Source organism: Arachis hypogaea, chromosome 11 (genome assembly GCF_003086295.3).
Source record: "Arachis hypogaea cultivar Tifrunner chromosome 11, arahy.Tifrunner.gnm2.J5K5, whole genome shotgun sequence".
In the NCBI taxonomy this organism is placed as follows: Eukaryota; Viridiplantae; Streptophyta; class Magnoliopsida; order Fabales; family Fabaceae; genus Arachis; species Arachis hypogaea.
Genome location: NC_092046.1, coordinates 133858502 through 133878341, shown reverse-complemented (window position 1 = coordinate 133878341; position 19840 = coordinate 133858502).

Genomic DNA, 19840 nt, shown 5'->3' with positions numbered 1-19840 from the left:
CATTTTTTTGTTGACTCAATATTAAAAAGGGTCCAAAAACTAAAATAGTAAAAAACTAAACCGTAAATTTGAGGAACCAATAAAAAAAATATATACTAATAATTTATCTATTGATGTTATGAAATGTTAATTGACAGCATACATGATATATAATATGTCTAATTGAATATTGATCAAATATATTTACAAAAATTTATTAATTTAGTTATTTAATTTTTCAATTACATAAATCATATTCCCATTATGATCTAACAACTAAATTAATGGATTTTTATAAATATATTTAGTCATTATTTAATTGGACATATTAAGTATCATGTATGTTATCTATTAATATTCTACATTATTAATCGTTGACAAAAATTGTTAATAGTGTAACAGAAGAACAAATATAATTCATTTTTAATTTTTGATGGAACTAGTTTAATTTAAAAAAAAATTTAATGACAAATTTAAAAATATTTTATTTTTAAAAATTAATTTGGCTATTAATCATTAATTTATTTACTCGACTGACAAATAGTAATTCTTTCCATGGAGTACGGGTGTGCATGGGTCGGGTGAAATCGGGTTTGATGTGACTCAGACCCGACCCGAAATATATATCGGGCTTATTTATTAGACCCGAACCCGACTCTAGACCCGATGAAACCTATACACTTTCAGGCCACGATTATACCGGGTGAAAATCGGACCGTTAACATTACATTACCTTGATACCTTCTTATAAGCTAGCATGTGAAAATATCCAAATTTCCAAGACATAAACCAATATTTGATATGGTTATTTACTTAGAAAAATATAACAAGAACCAACTCTTCTCTAAAATTAAAGCATAACCATAATCAATACTAATATTGTCTAATAACACCAAATATTTAAATCAATATAAATAGCACAATATTATGCATTAGTTTAAAATCTTATGCATTTTAAACATAAAATATTAACTTATAGTTTTATAATAACTAATAACACAAAATATTAAGGTTTACAATACTTAAATTTCACATAAGAATAGTCATCATCCATCACTAATAACACAAAATATTAATTGTGTATGATGATGACCGGATCATCGGGCTGACTTCGGGTGACCCGAGTCATGGCCCAGACCCGACCTGAAATAATGACCGGGTCTATTTTTGAGACCCTTACTCGACCCTAGACCCGATAAAATCACACCAAAATAGCCCCTAAAATGTTCGGAATCGGGTCGAATCTTCGGACCAGGCCGGACCATGCACACCCGTACCATGGAGCTTTCATATTCATCTTAATGCATGCCAACTGAAAACGTATTATGTGAAGATTGATTTAAGAAACAACCAAGTTCTCTTTTTCTGTGGTAAAATGAATAAAATAAAGAAACAAAGATATTGTAGTCCAATGAATCAGACGTAACCAAGAGGCAAGCTAAGAGCTTCATTCAAACTTGGGAAAATTAAATTAATTTAATTTTGATGTACTCACATAATAAAATTATTTTACACGTATATTTAATTATATAATATTATATTAATAAAAATAATTATTTTTTATATTAATAGCATAAATAATTATTTAAAAAATAATTATAATTATACAACTATATAAAACATTTTACGTTATCAATACATTAAAATTAAACTTAAATTGAATACCCTTTTATTCAAACAAATATAGCCAGCACACACAAAAAGGTTTTACATAACTCGACTAAAAATTTTTTATGTATCGGCTCATTTTTCTAGATTTCATTTAGTTATATCTTAGACATAAACATAAACATTATAACATATATTAAGAAGACAGAAATATAAAATATATATATACATATTTTATGTTTGGAAAAATAAATACATAAAACACACAAAATATTAAAAAGTATATATACTTTTATCATTATCACATAGATTTTTATTCTACCACCACTTATTTTTCTTTTCCACCACCATTTATATAATCAAAAATAAATTATTTAGATATCAAAAAATTTTAATAATTTCACCAACAAATTTAATAATATTAAAGAAAATAGTGATGAATAATAAAAAAAATTTTAAACTTTGTTTTAGAAAAAAAATAAAGAAAAAGGCAGAAAGAAGGAAGAATAGATAAAAAACAAAATTAGAGAGAGCAATAGTGGTAAACTGAAAAGAAAGAGAGGCAGCAACGAGGAAGAAGCAAAGGCAGGGGATCTGGACCAAATAAGGAGGAGGCGTATTTGGATCAAGGAGAGGGGTAATTTTGAATATTTATTATTATATAAGGTTATGTTAGACTTTTTAATTTTGATAGAGATAAGCCTCAATGTAGTCCCTGAAGTTGCACTCGAACCTCAAAGTAGTCCCTGAACTTAAAAGTTTCTCAGAGTCATCCCCGAACTTGCACTCCGGGACTTAAAATTGTCCTTCCGGCAATTTATGGACAAGTGGCGCAATCAGAAAGCTTAGCTGGCAGCGCTGGTGACACGTGGGACTCACAGAAACGACGTCGTTTTGGCTGTGGCGCCAAAATGACATGAAACGACGTCGTTTCACGCTCACTACGTCCCTCCCTCAACGTTTCAATAACGTATTGTCTCCCTCCTCTCTAAACACGAAACAAACACAACACAGAGTGAGGTTTCTTCTTCTCCCTCCCTCAATCTCCAATGGCGCATGTGCGACTGCATTAACCGCACCGATTTCAGTGGAAGACTTTGGCTCTGGAGCATCGCTGTTTTCCTCGCCTTCATACACATAGTTGGGAAGCCTGGTTTCTCTGAAAGAGGTAAGCCAAAAATGAAAAAAAAATTGTGGTTCCTCTGTTTTTTGATATTGTTGTTAATCTAATATTCACAAAAGTTCAGGCCATTTTTTTCGATTGTAATTGGTGGGTATGAAAGCCTCTGTTCTATTCTCTGTGCTAGGGTTTGATCACTACTGGCTTTCGTAGTGGTTTGGCTAAGAAAATTGTAGAGTAGGAGTGTTTCTTGTGTTTTGATGATATGAAAACGTGTTCTCTATGTGTTAGGGTTTACTGCTGTTGTGGAGGAGTTTCCAAACTGTTAATGTGTTTCAGGAGAATGACTCTGATCAATGAATTTGTTAAACAGAGTTTGCATGATCACAGTAGAAGTAAAGATCTTTTGGGAGTTGAAATTTTTTGTAACTCTGATAATGGATTCTGAACTTGACTGATTAGTGAGAGTGATGATGAAAATTGTAGAAGAGAAAATTCATGAATGGTTTTAAATGATGATAAGCCATTATCTGAAGTTTAGCTAAAATGTGCTTCTGTACTTTATGTGCTTCATTTAACTATTTTTCTCTTGGAAAACACAATTATGATACTGGTTAGCTTTACATAGAAGACTTTTGGGAACTTTTTTTTTTGCCAAAAAGTTTCCAATGACTACACTTTTTCGAATAGAAAAAAAAGGTCCTAATGTATATTATTACTATTCTTGAATGTCTTGAAGGCGTGAGGAAGCATTGCCTATATTCAAGAGGAGACTCTTAGGTGCCTTGCTGGAGTTTTCTGCTCAAGAATTGCAGGTTCAGGTACATTGGTTTTTGTCAATGATCTTCTTTTCAAACATTTTATTTATGGCATGTAGGCACAATTGTATCCTTTTGTCTTCTGATTCTATTTTCCTCATCAATCATTTTGGTTCCGAATGTCCATGCTTATCCAAAAATAAATAGCTTCACTCATAGTTAAGCACACCTAGTTAGTGTTTGAAAATGGTTTCTGGGATACAAATATAGAGATAATGAAACAATAGTGATGGATACAAAGAGAAATGTATTTGTTAATAATTTTAACATTCAGGGATAAAACAGAAAAAACAAAATGTAAAAAAATTTCCATTTCAGTGTCCTGCCTCCACTATCTCCACTTGTTGGGAGAATGGAAAGATTTTATTGTCTTTAAATTTGTGTCCCAAAGACAGATTCCAAACACTACCTTAGAAATAAAATATGTACATACAAGAATAATTCCTAAACTGCTCTTAGTGAAAGTGATGATGAAATTGGTAGAAGAAGATTAGGACTGAATCAATGCTATGATATGAAGAAGATAACAGATGCCATTTAATGAGCTTTCATTAACTACTATTTACCATTACTATTTCTAGATGATTTTTCTTGTTTCATCTCCACCTTTAGTGTTGTATATTATTTTATTATTTTTTAACCTCTCTAGTTAGTGATTACTTTAGCTCCAAATTTGGCAAATTTTCTTTATTTCTGTGTGCCTTTTTTTGTTGGTAGTTTGATTTATGGCACATATTTCTTTCATGTGGGGTGGAGGGTTTGACACCATAAAGTTATGATCTTGCTTTCATTATTTTACTTGATTTGTGTGATCCACATTCTGGTGGATTCCAATGGATTTTTCCAACTAGAATTTGTTTATGATTATATTCTTGCAAGTAGGAGTAGCTGATAATGTTTAATTGTTACATTAATTAACACCATATTCTGTGATCTAGTTCATTTATTCTATACCTTCACATTTTCAATATATTACTAGCAGTGATGTATGGTTTCAAACAATGGGTGTGATCAATTAATTTTTTTTTGTAAATATTGGCAGATGGGTGATCCGTTAATTACCATTATATTTCACCATGGAGGGTCATTTATCACAGAGGCCGATGGGAGTATGTCTTACAACGGTGGAGAGACTTGTGAGTTGCCGGACATTGATACAGACACGCTGGATGTATTCTTCGTCCGAGACTATCACAAGAAAATTGGGTATGACAAGGTTAGCCAAACTTGGTGGCTGGTGCCTAATCGGCCTATGCAAACTGGTTTAAGAGCAATAGCAGATGATAATGAGCTGATGGAGATGTGTTACCTGGCTCAGCAGAACAAGGGGGTTATTCATGTGTACTACGAACATGGAGTATCTGAGCCTGTGTATATTGAGGAAGCAGAACCAGTGGTTTCTGGCAAGGAGCTAATGCTGATACCAACCATTATCCTCACCCCAAAACCCACCACCAATGTCACAACTGAACCAATTCCCAGCACAACACCATGCAATCCAACTTCTGAACCAAAGATACTACTGAATCCACAAAACCAAAGGAGCCACCTACCTCATTGGCTGCTGGTAACCGAAACAAAGCAGGAAAAATTTCCCCCCAACCCACTGCAAGTCTTGGACCTAAGCTCAATCCACCACCAAAAACGATGGTCCAACCCAGTAAAAGCAAGCCCAAAATTTCACCAAAAAAATGTCCCAACCCACAGCAATTCCGAAACCTTGGTCCAAAGGAAAAGAAACTAAGAAGGGTAAAACAAAGAGAGGCTGTAAGAATGTAAAAATAGCAGCAGCAGCAAGTGGAAGGAGGCCACTGACAAGAGCTGCTGCTATTGGAAATATTGCAAGAACAACTGGTAAAGGAAAACATCCCAAGACAGCCTTTGTTGCTTTGTCTAGTTCAGAGGGATCCTTAGACAGCCATGACAGTGACGATAGTGCAGAGGATGAAGCATATAGGCCTGGTAGTGATGAAGTGTCCAGTGAAGAAGACTTGCCTCCGGATAGGTCAGCAGGAAAGAGTAATGTGAAATTGAGAAGTAGGCCAGGGAAGAAACTTACAAAAGGAAAGAAGTCTGTTATGGTTGAAGAAGATGGTCCTGTTTGTGCAGACTCAGATTCTGAGGATGATGAAATCATTTTTGGACCGATTTCTAAGTTTGGATCATCAGTTGCTCCTTATCATGATGTGCAGGATGATCCTTATAATGATTCTGATGGTGGAGACTCATGGCACTCGGAAGAAATGAAGACTCCTCCAAACTCTGAGGATGAGTTGGAGGAAGTTGATTCAGATGACGTATTCCCTGCATTTAGAGAAGGAGGGAGGTTTGGAGAGCTTAGGCTAGAGGTTAGAATGACTTTCACTACAAAAATGGAGTTCAAAGAGGCTGTGCGTGAATATTGCATACAAGAGGGTAGAAGGATTTGGTTTAAGAAGAACGATAACGTGAGGATGAGAGCTGTGTGTAAGGATGCGAGCTGTGGCTAGCTTGTGTATGCCTCTAACAATACTAAGAACAACTGCTGGCAGATCAAGACATTCATGGATGACCACACCTGTGCAAGAGAGACCAAAAACAGACTAGCTAATAGGAAGTGGCTAGCCTGCAAATTGGTGAAGAAACTAAGAAAATATCCAAATCTGAGACACTCCAAGGCTACACAATATTTTAAGACTAAATGTGATCTGGAACTAAATAAGTCTTCACTAACCAGGGCCTTAGGAGATGCTAGATCTGTTGTGTACGGTGATGCAGCTGCCCAATATGGCATGGTGAGAGATTATGGGCTGACACTGCTGAAGAACAATCCAGGATCCACTGTCACAGTTGGGGTTATACCTCAGCCCAACCCTGATGATGATCCAATTTTCGAGAAGATGTATGTCTGTTTGGAGGGATGTAAAAAAGGATTTCTGGCTGGTTGCAGACCCCTCATAGGCTTGGATGGGGCTTTTCTGAAGACCCGGCATGGTGGTCAGATATTGTCTGCAATTGGCCAAGACGCAAACAATCATATATATGTTATTGCCTATGCAATTGTCCCTGTTGAGAACACTGAAAACTGGAGATGATTCTTGGAATTACTTCATCAAGATCTGGGGAATTATAAGAAAGCTCTGTTTTATCTCAGATATGCAGAAGGTATGCAATATTTATAGGTTGTCACTTAAAATGATGTTTATACACTGGGCTGCTGATTATATATGCTGAATTAATCTATTGTGACTTAAAATGATGTTTATACACTGGTTGTAACTTAATAGTTCTTAGTTATAACAAGTCACTTGTTGTTACTTATTAGTTACCTATTGGGTGTGTTTCAACATGATGATTATACACATGGCTGCTGTCTATAGTTGCTGAATTAATCTATTATGACTTATTTATACAGTGGTTGTGACTTAAGAATTCTAAGTTATTTAGTGTCAACCTATCTATTGTAGTTATCTATATGATGTTAATACACTGGGCTGCTGTCTATATATGCAGAATTAACCCTGGACTGATTATATGCTGCATAATATTTTGTCAATCTGTTGTTAATCATTTATCCTGTTCTGCATAATGTTCTATAATAGTGCTGTGTAGGGACTAGTTTGATGTCACTTACATAAGTATAGGAACTAGTTTGATGTCACTTGAACAAGTTTAGGGACTATTTTGATGTCACTTATATAACTGTAGGGACAGATTTGCTGCCCGATAACAACTATCTGACCTCTTCTTTGGTATCTGAAACAGGGCCTTATAAATGCAGTTAAGGAGGTTTTTCCAGATGTCCATCACAGATTCTGTGTTTGGCATCTGTGGAAGAACTTCAACAAGCAATGGAAGGATCTCCAGCTTAGAGGTCTACTCTGGGATTGTGCAAGGTGTACTAGCTAAGATGGCTTCCTTGATATCATCAAAAAGATTGAAAGGGTTAATAAGAAATCCTGGGAGTATTTGAACAAGTGGCCTAGAGACTCTTGGAGCCGGGCATTCTTCAGTAATGCACCTAAAATAGATAACATCTGCAACAATGCATGTGAAGTCTTCAACTCCAAGATCAAAGATGCTAGAGCTAAGCCTATTATAACACTCTTGGAAGAAGTCAGAATGTATGCAATGAGGTCGATAGCTAGGAACAAGGTGAAGCTGAATTCGAACACATGAGTTCTACCTCCTATACAGCACAGCAGGTTAGAAAAGATACCGAAAGAATAAAAAAATTGGGTCCCGATGTGGTCTGGTGACGCAGATTATGAGAAGTTCGAAGTACATGGCTGGCCGACCAACATGGTTGTGGACTTGGGAAAGAGGCTCTGCACATGTGATTTCTGGCAATTGAGTGGTAATGTTTTTTAAATTCATTGTCTTAGTCTTATTATCATTATCAAACTTTGTTGTAGGCTTACTGTTGTTGTCTTCGTTGTTGTGTGAATGTTGTTTAGGGATGCCATGTGTGCATGCGTGTGCTACACTGGCAAGGGCTGGTAAGAGATCGGAGGACTACTGTCATCAGTGGTTGACCATAGAAGCATATAATAACACATATGCCTTCCATATCAATCCAATTCTAGGTTAAGCACTATGGGAAAAGTCACCATATAACAGACCACAAGCACCAAAATTTAGAAACAAGCCCGGACCACTTAAGAAAAAAAGAAGAAAAGATGCAGATGAGGAGCCAAATGGGAGTAAGAAGTTGAAGACGAAGATGAAAAGAATATATAAAAAAGGTCGATGTCGTTGTTGTGGCGAAGCAGCACACACCAGAAGGAACTGTCCAAAGAGGGCTGCTGCCGAAGAGGCTGCTGCTGCAGAGGCTGCCGCTGCACAACCCACTGCTGCTACTGGTGGTGAAGGTCAGGCCAACTCTGCTGCCCCTGTCCCAGAAGCCCCAACCGAAATCAATCTTGACCAAAGTCAACCACCCTTGGAAGCAACTGATGACTCTCAACAGGTTCACGACCTTATATGATTTTAAAGTTATCATACTCACATCCTTACCTAGTTTACTAACTATGTTACATTTTTTTTGGCTGATAGGTTCTACCCTCACCTGTTAGGCCGTCAAAGCTCCCTCTAAAAAGAAAGTTAGCCAAGGGTTGTGAAAAACCAGCTTCAGGAAGTAGCAATCCACCAGTAAACACCCCACCTGCTGCTACCCCACCAGGAAGTAGTCGTACATCAAGGAATCCCCCACCTAACCCTATGCAAGGTGCAACACAGGGAACTGCTACAAGGCTTGCAAATTTCATGAAATTTGTGCCGAATCCTGGATTCAAGGCACCCAGACACAAGAAATGAAGATTAGGATGATTATGTTTAGGGAAAGCAGGCTATTTTTTTGTATCTATTTTGCTGATGTTGTTTACAATGCCTAAAACATTGTCCCAGTGTTGGGGATTTTAGTATTTGAATTTTATCAGGTCAATATGTCAACAACTTTGATATACTTGGTGTTTTGGCTCTATAATGCCTTTTTTGAATCAAACATTACCAATATGAATATGAATTATGAATTATGATTTTATTCAATTGAGTTTTCTCAGCTTTTTGTTTATATATTATCCTTTGTTACAAACTTAAGACTAGTTCAAGTGCTGTCCATTTCTATTTCATTGAAAAGAAGTCCAGGAACAGAAGTATGCATATAATCAAACACCTTAATTTCCATTTCTTTCAAACAAAAGGATAGGAACAACTACAGGAACAAGGAATGCATATAACATGCATGCCATTTATTTTTTGCTAGATACAGTTGACCCTGCTGTCTATCCAGCTTTAATACAAGAATACCAATTACAATCAGCAGCATCAACACAAACATCAAAATTTCCCCCATTTTTAGAATCCTAATTTCAGCTTCTAATTTACCAAATTTCCAAGCCATCTTCATCTTCCATTCCTCATCATCAACTGAACTTCTTATTCTATCATCACATGGCATGGCATCTTCCAAAACTTTATCAACCCACAAAAACAATCCACACCATTTCTTACCCACTATCTGCACATCAAAGAAATTTCAATCAGCAAAATTTATATCCATAAATACAGCAATCAGCAACAACAATACTTACATTGTAGTTTGGGCAACCCAGGAACGGTCTCCCTGGATTAGAATTCGTCCCTGACCACCGCAGCACCGGTCTTGACCCGCAGAAACACCAATCTGGCAAACGAGCTTCTCTGTTTCTGTTCATTCTCCTCATGATGCTTTCAAATGATCGTGGGTTGTTCGAGCTCCCAGCTGCATTGCTCGTGCTAGCCATAACCGACGGGTTTCAGAGCGGGAGAAGAGAAGAACACAGCACCGACGAGAAGAGAGCAGAGTGAACAATGTGGCCTTCAAATTTGGGGATTAGGGTTTTAACTTCACCTGAGGGACCAAATTGAGTCGGAAGAGTTTACTCTGCCACATCAGCTAGCCGTTGTGAGTCCCACGTGTCAACGACGCTGCCAGCTACGCTTTCCGATTGAGCCAGTCCCAGAGTGCAAGTTCGGGGATGACTCTGAGGAACTTTTAAGTTCAGGGACTACTTTGAGACTCGAGTGCAACTTCAGGGACTACATTGAGGCTTATCTCAATTTTGATAAGTACAAGTTAATTTTGAAAAACTCCTCTTTAAATATTTTTAAAAGCACCCTTAATTTTTAAAAGTTACAAACACAAGCGCATGGATTTGGGGAATGGATTCTCTCTATTTTTTTTAATAATTGAGGGAGTAAAGTGTAATCTTTAACCATTAATTTTGTAAGTGAGACCAAAAATAAATACGAAAAAGAAAGTAATGAAAAGTTAGAGATCACACTTTATACCCTCAATTTTTTTTAACAATTGAAAGAATTCATTTCCAAGGATTTCTTAATTTATCAAAGGCAATACGAAGTGCTTATGCACCTCTTTAAAATTTTTTTACCAAACTAAGTCTTAAAAAGTATAAGGTGAGAGATCATAGTTTATCAACAATTAAAAAAAAAATTGAGAGCATCCATATCCATTATGCCGTCACTTCTTGAGTGTTAGTTTGGATTGATTTTTTTTTTATTTTGAAAAAGTATTTTTTTATTTTAAATATGTTTAGATATTATTTTTTTAAAGGTATTTTTATTAAAAAAATAATTTATTTTTTCTAAAAGCCAACAATGTAGCTTTTAAAAAAATAGAAACAAAACTAATTTTTAAATACTTTTTTACTAAAAATATTTTTTATTATAATTAATAATTATAATTTATACTCTTAATTCTAATTTTTTTAATCCAAATCGTTAATTTTTTTCTAAATCTTAATTTTTTTTCAAATCTTAATTTTTTTTTTCTATATTCTAAACCTTTCTTGAATTCTCGTTATTCTATTGGAAGGACTCCTTAAATCGCCATACCTTATTGTATTTTATTATTAGTTTTAGTTACATTTTTAATTAATTATATAAGATGTATACATATTGTTAAGCTCATTTAAGTTTTAGAGCAAAAAACGTTAATAAGCCAAGGCTAGTTCGTATTTACGTATATCAGCCAAAATGAAAATTGTTTTAGCAATGAGCCAAAGCATATTTTAATATAATTCAAATCAGCCTGGTTCGAACTACATTTACGAATAAATCGAACCGATGCAGTTCGAATTACTAACAAAAAGATCACCCTAATTCGAACCAAGTTGGTTCGAACTAGAAACACACTTAATTCGAACCATGTTAGTTCGAATTATAGAGAGAGAAGCTGCCCAAAGTAATTCGAACCAGGCTGATTCGAATTACACAAACCATATTTCGAAGGAGGCTGGTTCGAATTAGTGAGAGACAGAGATGTATATATATAGTTATAAACGTGAGTTGCTCTCATTAGAGGGTGTAAGATGGCTAGTGAGGAGAGTTTTGTAGTGTTGGTTCACCACAAAGGATCCATTAAGAGGAAAACTCGTTCCGGTGTGAAGTTCACAGATAAGGATCCTCTCTGTATTGTCGTGAGGCCTACGACGAGCTATGATGACCTTGTTAGGTCTGTACTGATGAAACTTGGTCTGGAAGGTGCGAAGCGGGTTAAGAAGTTTTTCTATCGCATTCCAGTCACGGTGCTCCAGGAAACCGTGAAGTATGATTGTTTCACGATTGGTAGTAATGAGGACTTGCAAGTCATGTTTCTTTGTCGCCGACAGTTTCCGGAGGTGAGGACACTAGAATTGTTGGCAAAGTTGGTTGATGTGGTATCTAGCTCAGGGGGTTCGAACCGGAATACCACCACTTTAGCCACGCCAGCCGGTTCTAGTTTCAGACCTGCCGTTGCTTCTTCCTTCGTCCCTGTGTACGAGCCAGCGGTCCAACCTGTCGCCTCCCCTTCTTTTGCTGTTGATCTCAATGGCAGCGTAGGCGACGAGGTAGGATCAGGAGAATTTCTGCCGAACGCTTTACAGTGCGCTGCACCGCTTGGGGTTGGAGACGAATTGTTGGGTGATGCAGAGGACGATGACGTCGAGCCGGATATGATTGATGATGATAGCGGCGATGATACTGGAGCGAGTGAGCCTGCATGGGCGGTAGGTGGTTCTAGCTCTGGCACACAGTAGTATCCACCACATTTTTCCTCTTTGGATTTGGATGCCATAAGGCAGGAGGGGGTTTCTGAGCAGCATGTTGGATTCGAAGCTAGAGATGTAAAAGGGACTGCTGGTCTGACAGAGTTTCAGGTTGGTCAGCAATTTCAGGATAAATATGAGGCTCTATTAAGTGTGAAGACTTACAACATCCGGCGAGGGGTACAGTACAAGGTAGTGGAGTCTGATTATCGCCGGTATGTGGGCAAGTGTTCTGAGTTCGGGAATGGGTGCACATGGTTGATTCGACTGAGTCTCCAGCAGCGCAAAGGCATTGGGAGGTCAAACGGTACAATGGACCTCATACCTGTCTTGCCACCTCCATCTCGAGTGACCACAGAAGTTTGGATTATCATGTGAGGGGCGGAGATTCGGTCACATGACGACGAATATCTCCGGACTAACCCATGGGGTACTCTCCTGAAGAGTCTGGTCATGGCCTGGTACACCAACGAAATAATCTCCAAGAGGCCCCGAACCAAGTCCAACGTCACCAGAGTCAGCCCCGTCACCCATACCTGACCCATACCACTCGCCTCCATGTCCGCCATCATGGGAACTAACACCAGCAACTGCAACATGTCTGTTCGCCACTCGGCACATATACCGGTACAACCATGCCAGTGCTGCAGACCCCCAGCTGTAGGTACCCATCTCCTCAAGCCTAGATACGTAGGGAAGCCATCTGATGTGAATGCGGTTGCCGGACTTGTCGGCAAACAGCTGCGTACCCAAGAATATCATGATGTAGGCACGAGCAAATCGCCGCACAGTCTCCTCATCGGCTCCCTCGGGACACTCTCCAAAAGTATCCTGGAACCAGCTGCAGTTTATTGCATACTTCTGAACCTGGCTGGGAGGAGGAATCACTCCAAGCAACTCCTGGAACCACACCCAAGCTGGACGGCCACCTTGGATGTATATCTGGAAATCTGAAAGGCAGCCGCTCACATAACGCCCGTCCACTGGCAACCCCAACTGGTACGCCACGTCCTGAAGTGTGATCGTGCACTCTCCGAACGGTATATGGAACGTGTGCGTCTCCGGACACCATTGCTCGACGAAGGCACTGACAAGGGCCTCATCTAACCGGAACCATCTATCGTTCAGCCTCGCAAGATGGTATAATCTGGCCATCTGCAAGTACAGAACGTATCTCTCATCGAGTCGCATGCCCTGCTGCCACTGCATGCTCCTGATGCATTGCTGTGGCTGCGCATTACATGCACCGCATCAACAAAACAGCATACAAAACTACTAACAAAACCAATACTAAAAACAAGCAACCTAAACCGGAAACAAAAGCACATCAATAAACCAATATTATAAACCGCATAAAATTCTATTAATGAGCACCACATGCAAAACAACTATCATATACCACACAACTAAACCACTAACATAAAACAACTAACATAAACCACTAACATAAAACAGCTAACATAAAACAACTAACAAAAATCACTAACATAAAATAACTAACATAAACCACCAACTAAACCACCAACATAAAACAACCAACATAAATCACTAACATAAAACAGGTAACATAAAACAAGTAACATAAACCACTAACATAAACCACCAACTAAACCACCATCTAACCCGCATGCAAAACCTCTCAACTAAACCACTAGCAATAACACTACGATTAACCGCTAACATAAACCGCCACTAAAACCGCATGCAAAACCACTAACTCACATATACCGCTATCACGAAATTTTTTATGTACTAACCTCGTCATTGATGACCCCGGCTATATGAGCAACTCCGTCCAACCGATATAACCTTGCTGGATCGTCCCCATCGGCTGAGTATTCCGTTCAGGTCTTTGTCGGATCGAATCTGGGTCGTTTTTTCTGGGATTTGGTGGGTAGGGGAATGGAACAATGGTTCGAATGAGGCTGATTCGAACTCCTTATATAGCCGAAATTCACATAATTCGAACCAGCCTTACTCGAATTACTATTGGAGCCAAATTTTGAGTAATTCGAACCAGGTAGGTTCGAATTACTTGGGAAGCTTTCAAAGGTATAATTCGAACTACCCTTGTTCGAATTATGAGCATTTAGAGTTCGAACCAAGTAGGTTCGAATTATGTTCAACGAGTGTTCGACCCTAAATCGAACTAGGTTGGTTCGATTTATTCGTAAATGTAGTTCGAACCAGGCTGGTTCGAATTATATTAAAATATGTTTTGACTCATTGCTGAAACGATTTTCATTTTGGCTGATATACGTAAATTCGAACTAGCCTTGGCTGATATACGTTTTTTGCCCTAAGTTTTACTTATAAGGATTAATGCGACCCTTCGAGAGTATTGATTAATCTGACATAATTTTAAAGTTTTATTTTTTATTATTTGTTTATGGTCAATTATAAATTTACTTTCTAATATTTTTGTATTATATTTTTACAAAACTGCGTTGCTTTTATAATTTTAAATTTTTTGAATTTCTTTGTTTGATTAGCCATTTATTAGTATTTTAATAAATTTGATTGCTATGACACTAATTTTATTGATTAATTTATTTTTACTTATTTGTTTTGTATTGTTAAAAATATTAATAAAAATTACATATAATTTTAATATTGTCTTATTTTATGATTACACAAAATAGTATACCTCCAAAATTAATTCTCCGAAGAATCAATGAAAAATATTCAACTGAAATACAAATAATCGAAAAAACTAGATGAAATGATCATACTATTGAAAATTTTTTTATTGTATGTAAAGAGAAAATTGTTGCTAGAAATAAGTCTCATACACACTTTAATAGAAAAGGTTGGAAAAATATAATAACTAAATTCAAGAATATCATAAGTCGATATTGTATTTATGTTTTTTTGATCTTGTTCTTTTTTATAATTTAAATAAAAAATATTTTTTATCAAAATAAAAATAAAATTATTTTTATATTTATATTTTTTTTAATTTATTCAAATATAAAATAATTTTTTTATTAAAAAAATATTTTTAAAAAATAAAAAAAATTTAAGTATTTTTTTTAACGCCATTCCAAACTTACCAATTATCATGAATCTTATTTATTTGTTTCTTAATTAGTTTCTTTAAGTTATTCCAAACTGTTTTCTTTTTCTTTTTCGTCTTTGGCAATTCTTTAATTCGAATATAATTGACCATAGATCAACATTACCAAAGTCAAGAAATGGTAAAAATGAAAAATATTGAAAATGTGACACTTGAGACCTTGGAATTCTAATTGGCAGAAGCGATAATTCATCTCCAATCAAAACAGTTTTTCAATTGGTAATTAGCCAAAAACCATATATAATGTGTTGCTGCTTGTGCTAGCTAAAAGTTTGAACATTATTGCTTGAAGAGAAAGGTTTAATTACTCTATTCGTTTCTATAGTTTTGCGAAATTTTTAATTACGTCTCTATTTTTTTTTTTATATTGAGTTCTTGCACCAAATTTTTTTTAGTTGAGTTCTTATATTTTTTTTCTTTTTATTTAGGTCTCTATACTAATTCTTTTTTTTTTTAGTTGATTCCTTATAAAATTAAGCCAATTACTATTAAGAGGAACTTAAATGGAAAAAAATTAATGTAGGGATCCAATTAAAAAAAAAAGTATAAGAACCTAATTGAAAATTTCACAAAATTATAGAGACTAACAGAATAATTAAACAGAAGAAAAAGGACCGCATAATCATACAGAGCAATAGTTTTGGAGGAGATGGAACGTCTATATTAATTTAAAATAATATATATTCTTTTTCTTTTATATTTATATTTTTATAAAAAATTGATAAATTTTTCAAAAATTATTTTATATAATTTTTAAATGCGGTCTAATCTTAAATCTAATTATCTTTTAAGTTTATATAATAATTGTTGTACACGAAATTTTTTTTACTCAAAATACATAGTATTCTCTATAAAAAGATTTTAGAAGACAATCTCAAAGTTGTCCTAAAATAACATATTTATCTATTAACTTGATTAATATTTCTATTAATTTAACATTTCACACCATTAGATAAGATTGTTCTTGAAATAATAATTCTATCATTTGTAACTCTTTTGTATTATACTCTAAATGTTTAATAGGACAATGTACTCAAATAAATTAATTGAGAGAAACGTTTAACTGATTGCAACAAATGAAACTTTCTTAGGTGTATGTCTTGTTTTAATATTATGTAATCCGTGGGAGCCGGTTTTCTATTTACATATAAACCGTGGCAGCTTGCAACGGTTTATGAAAGAAAAACTTTAAAGATAAATCGTGGTAGGTGACCACGGTTTAGGAAGGAAATAATGTGACCTTAAAACCCTATAGTCAGCCACAGTTTATGAAGAGTTTTTTAAAATCATAAACCCTTGTAGGCTGTCACGGTTTATGAAGAGAGGAATTCTATATATATGAGCGAGATTGACGCTGCTCAAGAGATCATTATCAAGGAAGCTGCTCAATAAATGTACTCTTATTATTTTAATTTTTTAATTTAAATTTGTATTATTTTAAATAAAATTTAAAATTAATATTAGTAAGTTTATTTAAAATTTTAAATTTTAATATCTTAAATAAACATATTCTTGTTATTTTAAAAATTTTTAAATTTAAATCAACGTACTCATATTATTTTAAATAAGTATATTCTTTTAATTTGAAAATAATATGAATGTATTTAAATAAAAAAAAATTAATCACTGGTATCTTTTAAAAATCGAATAAATATAATTAATCATATGAGTACAAAATAATACGAATACATATAATTTTATAAATCATTAATTTAAATTATATCTATTTAAAATTTAAATTACAAACTAATACAAATTTTATAATTTAAAAATCTAATTATTTAAATAAAATTAAATTGATTAAAATTTATAAAAATATACTAATACAATTCAAATCGTATTAAAATGTAAACAAGTTTGTTGAGTCCATGAACAAACTTTACGTAAATAAATAAGTTTAGTCAATGTGACAGGTGAATTTTGTATTTATATTACTCCACCGTGGTAATTTAGGGGGTTTTATGATCACGCACACTTGCTTGGCCACCAACATTGGTTTTCTATTTTCTCTAACGAAAGTAATAATAATGAAACAATAACAATAATAATAACAATAACTACTAAGAAGGATAACAATAAGGGTAATTTACGCAAATAAAATGATTGAAGAAAACGTTTACGCAAAATACAACATTGGCAATTTTCAGACGCAAATGCAATAAACGCAACTATATATAATCCGCTACACCCTGTAGCGGAAATCAATTGCACGTAATCCGCTACAGGGTACCGCAGATTACGTTGAGGGATGCTTTAGTCATAAACCGCTACACCCTATAGCGGTTTATGCTCAAATGGTGCTACACCCATAATCCGCTACACCCTCTAGCGGATTATGAACAATGTGGATTGATGGGAAGATGCCTATATATACCCAACAAGTTGTGTAGAGTGTCATTCTCATTCATTCATCACTTGAGAAATGGAGAGTGAAGAGAGCTTTTTGGTGTTAGTGCATCATTCTGGAAAAATAAAAAAGAGTAAGAGGCACGGTGTGAAGTTTACAAACAGAAAACCGCTGAGTGTTTTTGTCAGGTCGTCTGATACACTGTTGGATCTGAAGAGTAGTATAGTACAGAAGTTTGCCGTGGGTGGCACAAAGTGGGTGAAGAAGCTATTCTACAAGATTCCTATTGCGGTTGTCTCAACCGGCGTGCAATATGAAACGTTCGTGTGTCGAATAGATGAAGATATGCGGGTGTTGTTTCATTGTCGTCGGAGTTTTCCGGAAGTGAGGATTCATGAGTTGTTTGCGAAGCTGGAACATGGGATCGATAGTTCTGGTGCATCCGCTCCAAACCCCCAGTCCACCACGATGGGTGGTGCCTCCACCTCGATCCCCGTCGTTGCACCTGAGTGTTTGTTGGAGTATCGGCCAGCCAGTCCAGTTGAGGCATTCACCTCAACTCATCCATCTGCAGATGTAGAACATGAGGGGGAACCGGATCGGGTGGAAAATGCTATGCAAGAGGATGACTCCAATGAAGAGCCTGTTGACATTGGAGGGGACAGCGATGATGAAATTCCGACAAACCCAGGAACATGTCAACCACCGTCAAGTGCCGGCACACATGAGCAACCTGCACATTATTCTACCCTGGATCTGGGAGCCATCAGCCAACCAACAGATCCAGCACCAACCCTTGGGGGTCGAGGCTTGCACGAGGAAAATTCTGTAGCTGAATTTCAAGTTGGCCAATCTTTCCATAGTAAGGAGGAAGCTGTGCTTACTGTAAAGGATTATAGCATTCGGCGCGGTGTTGAGTATAGAGTGATGGAGTCAGATCATCTTAAGTACCATGGGAGATGCAAGGAGTTTGGGAAGGGTTGCACATGGATGATTCGCATCAGCCTTCAAGCACGGAAGGGAACCTGGGAGGTTCGGCGGTACAACGAACCACACACATGCTTGGTTACATCGATATCCAGCGACCACCGACAACTAGATTATCACGTGATCTGTGCCAAGATCTTTTCTCTAGTTCGCGCCAATGCGGCGGTATTGATAAAGGTGTTGCAAGAAGCTACCGAAGGAACGTACGGGTTCAAGCCAAGTTACAGGAAGACGTGGTTGGCAAACCAGAAGGCAATAGCACAGATATACGGGGACTGGGAAGAGTCGTACGCCGAGCTACCTCGTTGGATCCTTGGTGTGCAGTCCACCATGGAGGGGACGGTTACGTTGTTGAAGACATCTCCGGTTCGCGTCAGTGATGACGTGGATGACTCAACCGTGTACTTTCATCGTCTTTTCTGGACATTTCCTCCTTGTGTTGAAGCTTTCCAACATTGCAAGCCCTTGGTAAGCATAGACGGTACTCATCTGTATGGCAAGTATGGAAGGACTTTGTTCCTGGCCATCGCTCAAGATGGGAACTCCAACATCTTGCCTATTGCTTTCAGTCTCGTGGAGGGGGAAAATGTCGAGTCTTGGTCTTTCTTCCTGACCAACCTGAGGCAACATGTGACTCCGCAACAGGAGATACTGGTCATTTCAGATAGGCACAATGGCATCAAGGCTGCACTGGAGAACCCGAACAGTGGGTGGTTACCCCCGCATGCGTACCGAGCATTTTGTATTCGGCATGTTGCAACTAACTTCGCACTCAGTTTCAAGGGCACAGATGCAAAGCGTTTGCTTGTGAACGCTGCTTATGCGAAGACTGAGGCAGAGTTTGACTATTGGTTTGATATAATGCGGACTGAGAATCCGGCAATGTGTGATTGGGCGAACAGAATAGAATACGATAAGTGGACTCAGCACCAGGATGGTGGCAGACGGTTCGGTCACATGACGACCAATATATTTGAGTGTGTTAATTCTATTCTGAAAGGTACACGAAATCTTCCGGTTACCGCCCTAGTCAAGTCCACATATGGTCGGCTAGCGGAGTTGTTCGTGATTCGTGGTCAGACGGCAGAGGCTCAATTGGCTAGTGGTGCCAAGTTCTGCCAGTCTTTTATGAAGGCGATGGAGTGCAACTTGAAAGACTCCAGATGTTTCATTGTCACCCTGTTCGATAGACAGCAGTCTGAGTACACCGTTGTCGAGACGACGCCCACCGGGAGCTTTTCACTTGGGATGTACCGAGTTTCCCTCCAGCACCGTACATGCGACTGTAGATACTTTCAAGCTCTCTATTACCCATGTTGCCATGCGACTGCATGTTGT